Here is a 16056-nt window from a genome sequence, read left to right as displayed (position 1 = left end):
CTTTTAATCGTCATCCCACAGAAGACAATCTTCAGCAATTCCGCATTCTACGTGCTCGTGCTCGACGTCTGGTAAAACTCTCGAAGCGCCACAGCTGGAAGATTTACGTTACGTCATTCAATAATCGCACACCTATGTCAACTGTGTGGCGTCGGGTTCGCTCCCTCAACGGGTCCGCTTCTTTACTTGTCCCAGCCTTAAACGTGAATGTGTTCTCGAGACCAATCCCTCAGAGATCGCCAATATATTGGGCCACCATTTTGCCACTATCTCTAAGTCCGACCACTACCCACCAGCCTTTGCTCGTTCCCGTCGTCAACTAGAGCGCAACCCGTTAAATTTCCGTACCGCCAACAGTGAGGATTATAACGCTCCTTTCACGCTTGTTGAGTTCGATTCTGCTCTCCGCGAACGTCCAATACTGCTCCCGGGCTTGACCGTGTTTCCTATGATATGTTGCGCAACCTCTCCCGCGATTCTCAGCTAGCATTACTGCAGCTGTATAATCGCCTCTGGGTTGAGGAGTTTTTTCCACCTGCTTGGTGTGAGGTCCTGGTTCTTCCCATTTTAAAGCCAGGGAAAGCCGCAACTAGCCCCACGAGCTACAGACCCATTGCTCTCATGAGCTGTGTCTGTAAGCTGCTAGAGCGCATGGTCAACAAGCGCCTGGTGTGGTATTTGGAATCGCATTCCCTTTTGAGCAAGTTTCAAAGTGGCTTTCGTCGCTTCCGTTCCACTATTGACAATCTGGCTTATCTTGAGGGTCAAATTCAAGATGCCTTCCTAAACGGAGAACATCTGGTGGCTATATTTTTTGACTTAGAGAAGGCGTATGACACCACATGGCGTTACGGTATCTTAAAACACTTATATGACTGGGGTCTTCGTGGGCATATGGCCCAATTTATCACGAATTTTCTTCACGAGCGACACTTTAGAGTGCGTGTGGGATCTAGTCTTTCAGAGCGCTTTGTACAAGAAAATGGTGTTCCACAAGGCAGTGTCCTTAGTGTCACGTTGTTCGCTGTCGCTGTCAACAGTGTTATTTCGCAGATCCAGGCTCCTGTGTCTGGTCTGCTGTATGTTGACGACCTTGTAATTTTCTGTCGCTCCCGCCACCTTCGCGGCATTACTCGACAGCTTCAACTGACTCTCAATCGTCTTGTTCGCTGGTCGAATGAGACTGGATTTCGCTTTTCCACCGAGAAATCCCAATGTGTTCACTTCTGCCGGCAGCGTACGTGCGTTGTTGACCCCAACTTGTACCTCGATGGCACCCGTTTGTCCTTCGTTGATACAGTCCGTTTCTTAGGTCTGGTGTTTGACCTTCGCTTGTCGTGGGCACCACATATACGGAATCTTAAATACTCTTGTCTTCGAGCTCTGAATTTCCTTCGTGTCCTTTCCCACCGCACGTGGGGTGCTGATCGTACTGTTCTCCTTCGTTTGTACCGTAGTCTCATTCGTTCCAAGTTGGACTATGGCTGTATTGTCTATGGTTCTGCTCGTGCTTCCCTGTTACGACAACTTGACACAGTGCATCACCTGGGTATTCGTATTGCTACTGGCGCCTACGGAACAAGTCCCGTCGCCAGCCTGTATGCTGAAGACAATGAACCTTCGTTAGTATATCGTCGCAGTAGACTACTTCTTAATTACTCTACGCATGTGCGTTGTATTCCCGACCATCCGTGTAGACCATGTCTCCGTGGTGGTCGGGTATACGAGCGCTATGCTGCACGTCCTCGCTCTACACGTCCCTGGTACATACGTGCGTGCGAGAGCTTCCTTGGCGACGATTTCGTGTGGCCCTCTCTTTCGTTGGTTCGCTTTTGTGCTATTCCACCATGGCTGCTTCGTCTACCTCGCCTTGAGTTACGTTTGTCTCTGCATTCGAAACAGCAAACTAGTTCCCAGGTGTACCAGCAAGAGTTTGCCGCACTGTTAGCTCAGTACGCCGATTTTAGTGTGTTTTTTACGGACGGTTCTAAGGATGGAGATTCTGTAGGCTGTGCCTTTGTCACCGACGAGGGCAGCTCAGAATTCAATTTGCGTCGCCTGTGTTCCGTGTTCACTGCTGAATTGACTGCTCTTAAGCTTGCCTTGGACCATGCTCTCACCCTTTCATTACGTCGTGTGCTGGTTTGCACCGATTCTCAGAGCGTGATTTTGAGTATACAGAATGTCTTCAGTATGAACTCTCTCGTGCAGGACATTCTTGTGAGATGCCATCAATTGCAGCAACAGGGTTGTGTCGTCGTTGTCTGCTGTGTGCCGGGTCATGGCGGCATCCGGGGAAACGAACGTGCTGACACAGCTGCCAGGAACGCCGCCTTGGCCGGGGTTGTACTGGATCATAAACTTCCTTGCTCAGATCTTAATTCGTATTTTCACCTATTGATGCGCTCCCACTGGCAAGCCGATTGGGACCAGGCCATTGAGAATAAATTACACGCAGTGAAACCACTTCTAGGAGAGTGGCGTACCTCGTCGTCCGATCGTCGTCGAGATGAAGTGCTCCTGGCGCGTTTGCGTATCGGGCACTCTCATCTGACGCACGGCTACTTACTGCGGAGGCTGAACCGTCCGTATTGTGAGGAATGTATAGTCCCCCTGAGTATTCAGCACATTCTTGTGGAGTGTCCTGAATACTCAGATCTCAGAGAACGTTACGGACTGCCTTGTCTCCTTACCCGTGCTTTGGGGGATAATAGCGATGTTGTTGGCCGGGTGCTTGAGTTCGTACGAGTTATTGGCGTTGCTCACGTTCTCTGAGCTGATTTTAGTCTGTTGTCATTGTTTTATTGCTGCTAGATTTTAAATTTTCTCACATGTTTTAAGTTTATTTTTGTATATTGTTATTGTTATTTTTTATCTTATTTATTCTTTTATCTTCCACTTTTGCTTTTATCCTTTTCATTCATTTAGCAGCATTTTCGTTCTCTTAACTATTCTTTTTAGCCTGTACTTCCCTTTTAATCTTGCAGTCCTGAGCAACGTTTGATATCGTGACGGGGACATATAGCCTCGTTGCTGACGTCCCCATTAATCGCCATTCATTCATTCATTCATACAACTTGACACTGCATCACCTGGGTATACGTCTTGCTACTGGCGCCTATCGAACTATTCCCGTGGGCAGCCTGTATGCTGAAGCCAAAGAACCTTCGTTAGCATATCGTCGCAGGAGACTACTTTTTAATTATTCTGCGCATGTGCGTTGTATCTAGACCACCCGTGTAGAACATGTCTCCGTAGTGGTCGGATATACTAGCGCTCTGGTGCACGTCTTCGATCTACACGTCCATGGTACATTTGTGCGTGTGAGAGTTTCCTTGCGGAGGATTTCATGTGGCCCTATCTTTCGTTGGTTCACTTTTGTGCTATTCCACCGTGGCTTCTTCGTCTATCTCATCATGATTTACGTTTGTCTCTGCATTCGAAACAGGCTGCTAGTTTCCAGGTGTACCAGCAAGAGTTTGCCACACTGTTAGATCAGTAGTGTGCCGATTTTAGTGTGTTCTATACGGACGGTTCTAAGGATGAGCATTCTGTAGGCTGTGCCTTTTTCACCGACGAGGGCAGCTCCGAAAGCCATTTGCATCGCCTGTGTTCCGAGTTCACAGCTGAATTACTGCAGTTAAGCTTGCCTTAGACGACGCTTTCACGGTTTCGTGTGATTCTTTGCACCGATTCTCAGAGCGTGATTTTTAGTCTACAGAATGTCTTCAGTATGCCCTCTGTCGGGCAGGACATTCTTGTGAGATGCCATGAATTGCAGCAACAGGGTTGTGTCGTCATTTCTGCTGCGTGCCGTGTGATGTCGGCATCCGATGAAACGAACGTGCTGACACAGCTGCCGATCTTTAGCATAAGTTACATGCAGTCAAGCCGCTACTAGGAGAATGGAATACGTCGTCGTGCCAGCGTCTTCGAGATGAAGTGCTCCTGGCGCGTTTGCGTATTAGACGATCTCATCTGACGCATGGCTACTTGCTGCGGAGATTGAACCGTCCATACTGTAAGCAGTGTATAGTCCTGCTGAGTATTCAGCACATTCTTGTTGAATGTCCTGAATACTCAGCTCTCAGAGAACGTTTTGGATTGCCTTCTGTTCTTACCCGCGCTTTCAAATGATATAGTTCGCCGGGTACTTGACTATGTTCAAGCTTCTGTTGTTGATCACGTTCTCTGAGATGTTTTAGTGTGTTGTCACTTTTTTATTGCTGCTAAATTTTTAATTTCTGTTAGCTTTTATTGTTTTCTCTATATATTTTTATTGTTATTCGTTTCACTTTATTCTTTTATTTTCTCTTTTTAATTTACCCTTTTATTTGGCAACACTTTTGTTTATGTGCTCTAGTTTTTAACCTGTTTCTCTTAACATCTTTTAGTCGAGAGCAACCGTGTTAATCGTGACGGGGACATATAGTCTTGATGCTGAGGTCCCCATTAAAACCCGAATTCAATTCGATTCAATTCCAATCCAGCAAACGAAACATGGGGGTTTTGCTTTAGAAGATTCTGGTTAATGATATATTTACTTGTCTGCGAAATGATATATTCACTTCTTCAGCTTAAATGTCGGAATCGCTGATCAAGTTCAATACCGTGTCAATGTGAGTTAGGTGCTCCTCCAGCGTCGTTGAAATGATTAAAAGATCGTCCGCATAGCAAATCATGAAGTCTTGAACTTCATCTCCAAGCACTAAGTTCATTGCATTAGTTAATGATTTTGTCCCATTCGACAGGCCAAAAGGCATTACTTGAAATCCATAGAGTTGGTTTTGGAATTGGAAAGCTGTGTAGGGTTTTGAGGTTTCGGTCAACTCAAGCAGCCAGAACGAAGAATTCATGTCAAACCCAACGAAGTATTATACACCGTGAAAGTTCTGTAAGATCTGTATTTCCAAAGGTCTAGTTTCTAATACCTTTTTGTGCTTGTTAGAAGTGCGAAAATCTATGCATAGGGGTTAAGTCTTGTCACTCTTAATTCCCACTGACCGTGGAATCTAGTGACAGGATTTGGGGGATCGAATAATGTCTCATTCCGACATATGCTGTAATTGCTTTCGCATCTCTGCCCTGTGCGCAAGTACCACTGGATAATTTTTTGAAACAATTGCGTCATTGGTCTCTACAGCAACATCGTGTTTGATTACTCCGCAGCTTCCTGGTCTTTCAGAAAAGAGTTCACTATGTTTTCGGAGGATTAGTTCCAATCGCTTCTGTGTTCCTGCGAGGGTAACACCGTTGCTCGCACCTTCTCTTGTAATATCTTCTTGCTGCTTGTAATATCTTCCTCCGCCACCATTACAGCCACTTGAAAATTTCTTTCTTTGGAGCATAATTATTCTTCCTCTATATCAATATTAAAGAATTTGCACTGAAGATGGTAGCGTTCCTGTAATGTTCGTAGCTCAAAGCGACTGAAGTCCAGCTCGGCGCGTATTTTATGCAGAAATTCAACTCTAAGCAAAAGAGGTTCGTTGAGTTTCTTCACTAATAGTACTTCTATCGCTATCTGCACTTCTGCGAGCTCAATCGGGACTATCGTTCTTCCGTAGGCTCTTCGTTTGCACTTCCCAGTAAAATCAACTAATTGAATTTCGGTGGCAGGGCGCAAAGTAGGATTGCGTACATCAAAGGCTATCTTCCTCCAAGGCTCCTCTGTTATCAGAGTCGCTTCGCTGCCTGTGTCTACGATTGCTTCTAGCAGATGACCATTTTTTACTTCAATTCTCAGTGTTGTATAATGCTGTAGTTCTTGCTCTTCCTCTTCCTTCTGGTCTGCGTCATCGCAGGTAAGCCAGGTTGCGGAGACGTGTACATTGACAACGGAGAATTGATTTACTGTCTTATTTCTTCTACTGACACTTCTTCCTGCTCGCGACCATTTCCCTCAATGCAACCATTTCTTTCCATTGCATGTTTCTCTGCTTGGCACTGTGGGGCGTTGATACGTGCGCTATGCGTTGGTTCGTTGGACTCAATATCTTCGTTCTGGTGCAGACCGTTAATTCGAGCCCTTTATTGGCGGTCCTCTTAGTTTTCCGAGGCCTCTTCAAGAACCTGATTTGAAACTGGTTCACTGTCGCCTTGGTTCCTAAGAATCTTGTTCGTTGGACGGCTATGACCACGTGCTCTGCGATTACTGCCAGTTCCTCCTTGCGACACTTCTTGCGTCCGGATTTCGTTAGTCTGTTCACTTGGCGAAACTACTTCGTGGACCTCGGTTGTCTTGCCTCGTCTGGAGTTTTCTTTAAAATGGCGCCCCGTGTTGGTTCCTTTTTTGATCCTGGTCGTGTGTCCCTATATGCTAGACCATCTTGCACGGGTTGCTCGGCTGGCTGTGTACTGGCTCCTCCTCCTCCACGGTGCGGGTGTGGATGTTCCCTTCTTTCTCCAGGGGAATTGCAATAATCTTGCCAGTGGTGAGAAACTCTGAACCTCAATCTGAGATAATGGCGTTTGGATAAGGAAATACATAGAAACAATTTCAGCGTTAATACTATTTCCTGTACGTGAGCAGTCTTTAAAGGAAAGAGGCAAACGTATTTGGAATAGATACCAATGATAGGTAAAATATAATGATAACCATTGCTAACTGGGAGCTTTTCAATGAGATCGATTTCCAATCGCTCATGGGGTTTCATGGTTTCAATATGAATTCCTTCTTTGAGGATTATCTGGTTCGTGAATTTCGTTTCAGCACATTCCAGACAATCTCTGACGTTTTGCCGAATACAAAATCATTGCTTTTTCCAATAGAATAAGAAACGACACACAGTCCAGCATTTCCTTACTTCAAAGTGACCACGCGAATAGACTAATCCAACTATTTCCTTATCAGCTCCTGGGGAATGACAAAATACCACTGACTTGAGTTTTTATGTTTGAAATACAGTAAACCTTGATGGCACATGACACATTCTGAAAAACTGTCAGATAATGATCTTAATTTGATGGAAATATCATCGTGTTGCTGCTTTTTTTAATCTCTATATTGAAGAAGAAAGAATCCTGTACAGATAAGAAGTTAATTTGATATTCTTCTAACTTCGAAGGGACATCTGGAGGATTCCTACTGAGATAGTTGGCAGTAAAATCTAAACTTCCTGGACAGTGTTCAAAAATGAGATCAAACTTTTGTAATTTGAGAAGAATACGTGTAGTTCGCGGATCTAATTTTTTCGTGGAGAAAGCATGAGTAGCTGCTGCGTTATCCGTATGAACGTGAGTTGTCCTCCCAAGGATATACTGTGAAAAGCGTTCACATAGCAATAGGACAGAATGTAATTCCAATTGAAAGGAATATAATGAAAGTTCGTAAGGTTTAAATTTACGACTAGCGTATGCATGACATTCCGATTGTCAGGACCTTCAGTATATTGCGCCAGAAATCCGGCTAAGTTTTCTGAAGAGGCATCCGATTAGATGTGGAACGGTAAATTAAAGTCGGGCTGTCCCAACTCAGGTGGATTACTGAATATTTCCCTTAACTTGTAAAAAAGATCTAAAATTTCAGGTGTATGTTGATACTTAACATCCTTCTTGGTCAAATCAAATAATGGAGACGTGAGACTAGAATAGGCTCGTATAAACCGCTTTCGCCACCCCAAGAAACCTAAAAATCGACGCATCTTTTTCTTGGTTCTTGCGACAATATATCACCTATTGGCTCAACTTGAGCTTTCGGAGCTCGAACGTTTACATTCAAAAATCTAGAGTCGATTACAAGTCTCACAGCACCGGACTTTTTGCGCACACAACGCATAGATTTCGGTAAGGTGAGGTCTGCCCATGCGCTATATATAACTGTATCTAATTCTGCAATTCTGTTTCAAATTCCTGTTCCATGTATTTTGGCACAAACTAATATGGTCCTACCACAGGTTCTTCGACGGTTTATTGTATTTTATACAAGGGAGTTCGTGTTCGCCGAGGGTATTCACAGATGGAACGATACTTCATTAAGAAATCAAATAAACATAGCCTAGTATTGTTGTGTATATCATTACGTGATGACATATAATCCTTCATTTCCATTTCTGAGAGGTTGGATTCTGAGAGGGTCCATAGGCACATCTGGCATACAAGAAGCAGGCGACTCTACCGTCATAGAACGTATCTCTTGAATGTCAACAGCACAACAAAGAGGTTCTGGAGAAAATGTCTCTTGCTTCTCAGATAACCACTCTGAACTCCCGATTTCAATCTCGTTTGAAGACCGAGCTACCATTAGAACACTCGGTTGATCTGTTGAGATGATAACAAAGACTACCAATGTTGTCACGCAGCCTTATTTCTTTCTTTTTCGTATCAAAAACAGCCTCAAATTTGTCCAAAAACGGAAAGCCTAAAATAAGATCAGTATGAAGGTACTTAATGACAAACAATGGGATATGAAATAGATGACCCTGGATATTTACACTAAACATTTAAACACCCTGTACCGAAAACCTTTCCGTACCGGCGAAAGCACCTAATGGCTGACCAGTATAAGAACGTAATTTGGCGGAAGAAAATTTATTTAAATTGTTTCCAAATATTCCCATCTAACAGGCATAATTTGGATCCAGAATCAATAGTACATATTAATTGAACTTTTCCAATATTTCCTTCGACAACAGGGGAAGAAGAGAAATAGTAATCAGGCTTCTGTTTTCGTCTTCCTCTTCAACCACAAAATTTACGTTAAATGACACAGTCACCACACTTGTTATTATTTAGTCTCCAGATGATGACTCAATTAAGACAACTTCAGTCTTAACATTCGTTTCAAAAGAAGAATCATCAACGGCGACAAAAGAAGTGCTGCAGTCGTTTCCCCCACTTCCGGAAAGGACTGCTGCACTATTTTCCGAACTAGACAGTTGTGTTTCTTCCTGCTGATTTGAAGGCATTTGCGCATAAGGCACTTCATCCTGATTTCAATCCGAATTACTACTTTGATATCTTTTATCACATTTTTGTCCTCTACCTCGATAACGATTCTTACCATTTCCTCGGTATCGATTATAATAATTATGTTCAGGTTAACAATAATGCAGATAGTAATAATACTAATCAGTATAACTCATAAATTCTGTTTGACTACAACTATCAACTTGATGTGATTTACAACTGATTATTTTAGCTGGTTTAGGAAATACTTTCTTCGTAGGAGGACTAACCTCATGTATAGAAGTATTTTCAATTCCCGAATGTAAAGCTACTTTACTCATAAGTTCATCAATACTATTATATTGTTGAACAGATAAAAGACGCATGTCCCTAGCCGGTAAACAGTTCAAAATTAACTACCAGTTCGGAAATGTGTCGCATATATTGTAATATGATTCGACTACAAACCAAACAATGAAGCAAATTTTGCTTTATCATAACGCAACCACTGTAAAGATTTCTTTTCCGCACGCTCTATCTGCGGCGAACAATACTGATTTTTGAAAAGACGTACAAAGTCTTGATGAGTTTTAATTTCATGAGCTACTGAGCTATACAAAGCAAAGGCGGCTCTAACCCTACAATTCTCTACTACCAATATCCTGTCAGCGTCAGTAAGGAAACACGTGCCTAAATTTTTTTCAAGATCCCGTAAGAACTTTCTTGACGCTCCTGGTTTTATATCCCCAGAATACGAAGGAAAAGTTTGTAAATCTTTTCTTTTTATTGCAAATGGTAACGATCACGGAGTTATACCACTAGAAATGGCAACACTGCTCCGGCATGCAACCATGCGGCATCGAATTCGTCTGATAAACATTAGGTTCGTAATTAAACCTATTAAAATTAAACACTAGTAAACTACCAACATGAGAGGCTATTAGTATTAGAAGTATTTGTTAAAGTACACATCGTAGTATTATTTATTGAAGGATTAGCAACAGTAAAAATACTAGTATTAATTGCATTGACCTTAGCTCCACTAAAATCATTACAATGACTAACATTATTGCTATCAACAGGCCACTCAAATTCAAAATCCCGCTCAGGTAGGACAAAAACAGGTTATCTTTGATTATAACTGGGATTAGCAACGTAGAAGTTATGTTCCCTAGACGTGTAGTAACAGTATTGATAGTTGGATTATTTCCTAACTGATGTAAGGACCAAGAAGATTCAACAGTAACGTAAGGACGCTTACGAGAAACCTCCTCTTTACTCAGCCTCAGGCAATCAGAATGTAAATATTTGTCTTTTTTAATGATAATTACATCCGGTGCTGAAGGATTTTCCTTTGTGAGTCTAGTCGGAGTTCCATCATTTACAATTAAATAATTTGAGTTTTTTAGTGCCGAATTTAGTTCTGATCCCGCAGCATTAGTTCGAGTATTACTCCACAATTTAGATTTAGAATTTGCACCTGCTCTAATTAAGTCAAAATTAGTAGTAGAAATAAATAAAGTTGGCCAGTTTTGTGTGTTTAACATTTTATCGGGAGGACTGTACATATTTACTATTTTATAATTGGGGAGTTCGATAGCTAAACTTGGGTTGCATAATGTATATGGGGGAGAGAAATTTGAATATTTTTGTATGAGAGACTTTTGTGTACCCCGACAGCTATCCCCCCATATCCATCAGCTCTTACTTGTTCAATAATATTATAATCAGGTATGTTTATAGAATATTCTGGTTTGGACCAAGTTTCTTGAAGTAGTATAATGTGAGGTTGGAAAAGATATAGAAGAAATTTTAAAGCATACCATTTGCCCCGACGACTTTGCATATTCCATTGAAAACACCGTGAATACATTAGAATCTGTTATATCCATACCGGTTAATCAAAAATTTGGGTAATCTGTTTCATGATCGAATTAACTATGTCATTTGGGGAATCAATACCAAGTGAAAGTTGGAGTATTTGTTGTATAGCTGCTATTTGTTTTTTTTTTTCATAGAAAATTGTTGAGATTTATATTAACCCTTAGTTGGTAACATAAAAAAAGCTATAACAGTAACATCCGCCTGAAAGACGGACATGCTTAATTGAGACGCTTGAAGCCAAAGTGGTAAGGGCCAGTTTTCAATATAGTTTAGTTACACCAGAGAATTGATTCTACGTAACAAAATTCATAAACTGAATGGCGAAGCATGTCGTAACACACTTGCGGATGTACCCATGAGTTCAACACAATGTGCTTCACCGCTGAGTATCCATTCCTATACACATAACTTGTAGAGTTTTATCAGCACATCCAATAGAATATGCCTTCTGGCAATTAGAAATGAACTTATTGAAAATATTAGATACTGTTGCTGGAGGATTCTTTCCTTCGTTCACGAATAGATGAATCATCAAGCCCAAGAGCTGCCAGTAAAACTTCTCACCTTTTGAGTGACATGGTTGCACGAAAAGCAAGAACTCCAGTGCAGCCATTTGAAAAACTAACACCAAGCTCTCACGCCCCGACTTGAAAATGGAACACAAAGTCATCAATCCAATGAGCGCTTCAATTTCAGTCTTATCAGTATTCTTACAACTTGACGAAGAGGAACCATCGGATCCGTAACCATAATTAGTTTCCTCTAACTGTTCTATAAACATCTCGAACTGTTCTATAGCCATTTGTAGTATAGCCGTACTCCTTTCTGGTATACCTTTGCTACTTGACATCTTAATATATTGAAATTTTCGAAACGAAAAAGACACCCAAATATTAATATTTGTCAGTCTAAAGTAATATGTGTCCCTTACACAGACAAAATATATTTCCTTTAAGGTAATATCCGCTTGCGGGACGGCGTGGAATAACTTATACACTTCGAAGTTTGCAATAATGAGCTAGATACGCGACCATCTCCACAAAACAGCATAGTCAACTCACAACTGAAGCATAGGTGAAATATCTATTCATAGCGCAAATATGCGTACCAACTCTGAAGAAAAAAATACCTTACATCCGTCTGGGAGACGGATATTACCGACTAAGGGTTAAGTAGTAGATTTTGTTGTTTGATTATAAACATCAGGCTGAGTATCAAATAATCGAGCGTTTTCGAATTGTAATGGTGCATGCATTTTATCTTGCTGTATGTTTGAGAAGGAGTTTGTTGCCTTGTTTATCCTGTTACTATTGATGTTAGTGGAATAGGAGAGATCTCTAACCAATTCCGTGTTGCTTTTGAATAAGTTACTGTATGGTCTTTTAGTCGTTTGTATTTGAGGTCGTTTTGAGGTTATGTTAGGTTAGGCTTCTTTTCTTTTTTTCCTGGAGGACCATCTAGGTTGTTTGTTTCTAATGTTGCGGAAGGGAAGGCTGTTTCCGTGTTATCCAGGAATGAGGGTGAAGGTTTAGATTGGGTATTGTTAATTAGAAGAGGTGTATCAACAAAAGATGAACTCATTTTAGATGGCATAGCGGTACTATATTGTATTGGTCGATACGTTGATTTTGGGAGTTGTTGAGAAGCTTCGTTATATGATATGTTTTTTGTTGCCATAAGGTTCATGATTTGTTTTTGTCTTAACCGTTCCGCACAGTTTTGTGCATTAGCCTCATGTGGTTGGAGACAATGTAGACATCTAGGTAAGTTTGAACAATGCTCCGTATTATGTGCTTCATTACATTTTCTACACTTAATATGTTTATCCTTACACTCGGAGGTTAAATGTCCATACCGCCAGCGTTGTGTGCATTGTCTGATTGGCAGGATGTAAGACTCGACCTGTAATTTTTGATAATATTTAATATAAGGCAATATCAAGTGGTAAGGTTTATGAACCAAAGGTAATTACTAACATTTGGTTGTGTTTTTTAGTACCATCAGGTAATGTACGGTGAATTCGTCTTACTAATATGATTTCTTTTTCCGATTCTATGTCTCTGGTTAAGTCCTGCAATGGGATGTCTTATTGGACCCCCTTTACTGCACATTCTTCTTGGTGGTACAAATATTATTATTTCTTTCTTTCTTTTTGCACCGTATCAAGTGAAAACAAGGGTGCACAGATTATAAATCTTATGGGTGGGTGGAAAATTTCGATTGTTTTCTCCTTTTATGTCATGCGTTTCAACATACCAATGTTGGTAAGCACATTATAGTAAATAATTAATATTTGTTTTAGAAAATTAGTCGTTTCATACTATTTGAGGAAAGGTTAGGCACAGTCAATTAAACTTACGGCCTCATTTCCTAGCGATTTGCGTCGACGCAATGCAAAATTTTCATTTTAATAGCGATAATCAGTATAGGAATTACAATTGATCTTCTCATTTTTTGTGTTGCATTGCTGTACGCAAATTTGCGGAGTCTTCTATAATAGAATATCGTCCCTAATGTTGAACGTGGTGAACGCGTTACCACAAACTTCTACTTAGTGGTCCCTAGAAACAATTTTTCAATATACCCCGCAGCAGGGTAGGGCGCAGCCGATGATCGCGATTGATAGCACGGACTCTGTCCGTAAGGAGCAGATCCTAAGCGCCGGTGGGTATGCGCATAAAGACAAGTGCAATAAACGAGCACGAACTCTGCTAGGTGGTGACTACGACCTAATTTTGCATTAAAATCTCATAGTAATTGTCCACATGTTTTTATGCTATGCTGCATCTATGTTTACAGGTGACATATATTCTCCGCCTTCATAAATACGTTTCTTGAACATTACTCGTTCTTTCTAAATCAGCAGATTTTACCTGTAAATTTTAATAAAAAAATACCCCAAGAATGCAACTGGTCGATGATTTTTAAAAGGGAAGAAAATATTGGAAGATAAAAAGAGGGAACTGAAAATAAAGAAAGGCCGGAAAAAAACATTTCTAGACTCGAACCTAAGAAAAAACGAACACACACTCCTTTTAGTACCAGGACCTGTCTATAGGCAGATTACATAATAATAATTCTTAATCGACAGCCCTTCCCCACACCCCCTATCTTCGACATGCTCAAGAAAACAAAAGGTGGCGTTTCCGTTTATGAAAGGAAGACTACAAAAATGGAAAGGGTTTTAATACTTGAAGGAAAAGGAAAATAAAGAATACTGTATTATTTTGTCTTGCCTTTTTTTTACACACAAAAATTTTAAAGGTTATTAAATAGAGCTGTTTTTAATCACATGCATAATTAAATTAAATGAATCTAAAATTAAATAAAAATGGATATGAGGCCACTGTTACAAACTACCTCAGCGGACCGAGACTGGGTAGCGTAGTAAACGCACCAGAACTGTAAGTTTGAGACCTGAGCTCTATCCTCTGAGACACGAAATTAAATCTACGAAAATTTAAAGTAAAATGTTCACTACTATATTATACAATCTATAAGAAATGAATTCAGAAACTACTACAAATAATCTGTGTCAGGATTGTTGTGGAATGATCTACTGTTCTTGATACCAAAATCTATAAATTGATCTATAGTGTATTAAAATTACCTACTTATATTTTACCCACGTTGTAAATGAATGAAATTTTGTCAGAGTAATATCTGACATCAGATGATCAAGTTATCAAATTTACAGCTCTTGTAGTAAATTCGAAAACTACACAAAATCCGCTGATTCTAACACTAATACAACCCAATCTTACTTTAGCTGAAATTCAAAAAACTTCATAATATTTTATATCTAAATCATGCACTTGACAATAGGGCTGTGAATGCAGTAGTCAATGAACCGAAAAATTGATTTTCACAGATCTTTTTTTTAAAATTGCGAAACAGTAATAATTTTAATGAAGAACATTTTAAGCATTTGCACGAATACCATTTGGGTATACATACACCTCTCCTCTAAACCATCTTAACATAGAGAAGTGATCTATACATCGATAGAAAGAGCAAAACCTTGGATTACGTACCTCACCAATTTTAGATATGTACAGCACAGTAACCAACAACGTACTTCCCTCGTAATACGCGCAATTATTAATCTTAACAAATGAATTTACGTGAACTAAAATGTTCGGTCTATAAAGCGATTACCTAATTGTCTAAAAATTATTTAGTGAGGACTATTAAATAGCACCGCAGGGTAATTGCAAGGTTAAACTTAATACGTATTGCTATAAAACTGACAAAAGGTAAGTATTTGGAAAAAAACGTACTGATATCGAATGTAATTTTCTGACCATCAGTAGGAGGAATGTAAGTGATTAAGAGTTAGAATGATGTGTGACGGTTGCAACGAACACGAGAGCATAACGGATGTTCCTTCAGCTTGGATGCAAACATTATTGAGTTGAGAAGTGTTTCATACAACTGTTGTATCCTTTCCAGAGGCAATTTGGCCCATAAGTGTTTTAATTAGCCTCGACATTCTGAATATTGGTACTGGGACAGAGTGAACGTCCGAGTTTGTCCCATATGTGTTCTGTCGGAGACATCAGGGGATCTTCCCGGCCAAGTAGGCTTCATTTCGGAAATTCATAGATACACTTACCCCTTGTGAACAAACGTTGTACTGATGAACAAAGGCACCAGGTTAAAGAAGTAGGATGATGTGCCATCAGAGTTCCTTGAATACTACTAGAGGTGACGTAAGTCAAAACGCCACGAGTAACACGGACGTATCTCTGCAGAACATTGAGAGAATGTATCTTTTCTTGGCACCCTCACACTCAGAGACGGTCATCCGAGATAATGTAGAACCGGTTGCGGATGAGTTTTGCATGGAATGAGGCTCTTAAGATATCTAATCGTTATGTTACGCAATAATGACATATGCCTATATTTTGATTACGTGTTGTTAGAATATAGTCTGTGCAAAAGTTTTAGTTAAATTATATGTGTAGCAAGATGGTTCCGTAATTCGAATAATATTATTTTATAGATTTGGAAGAGATATTTTAAATTAGGCAATATGTACGTGTGAATTAGTTGCTGTATTACTGACATGATAAATAATATTAGGAAATAGGAAAGCAATCAGGAATATATATATATCTGAAGCGAACTGTATTATTATGTTTGGCTTTATACAATTTGATTAGGCCTAACCCAAAGAGTAAATTACGTACTCCCTGATAAATTATTGTTATCTTACAAAACCGAGATGAATCGCTACAAATAATCCGATGCTATTCATCAGCAATCCTTGAGTCACTCCAAACG

General features: G+C 40.3%; 1 protein-coding gene across 1 annotated transcript in view; it reads left to right on the top strand.

The window, feature by feature from the left end:
- The window catches only part of LOC145689026 (uncharacterized), a 135615-nt gene that overhangs the window by 65620 nt on the left and 53939 nt on the right, over positions 1-16056 (top strand). The gene's annotated exons all lie outside the window — the stretch shown is intronic.

The sequence above is a fragment of the Thermobia domestica genome, chromosome 7, assembly GCF_964235325.1.
Source record: "Thermobia domestica chromosome 7, izTheDome1.hap1.1, whole genome shotgun sequence".
Classification (NCBI taxonomy): domain Eukaryota; kingdom Metazoa; phylum Arthropoda; class Insecta; order Zygentoma; family Lepismatidae; genus Thermobia; species Thermobia domestica.
Note: the sequence above shows the minus strand (reverse complement) of the source record. Positions and strands in the feature narration are given on the sequence as shown.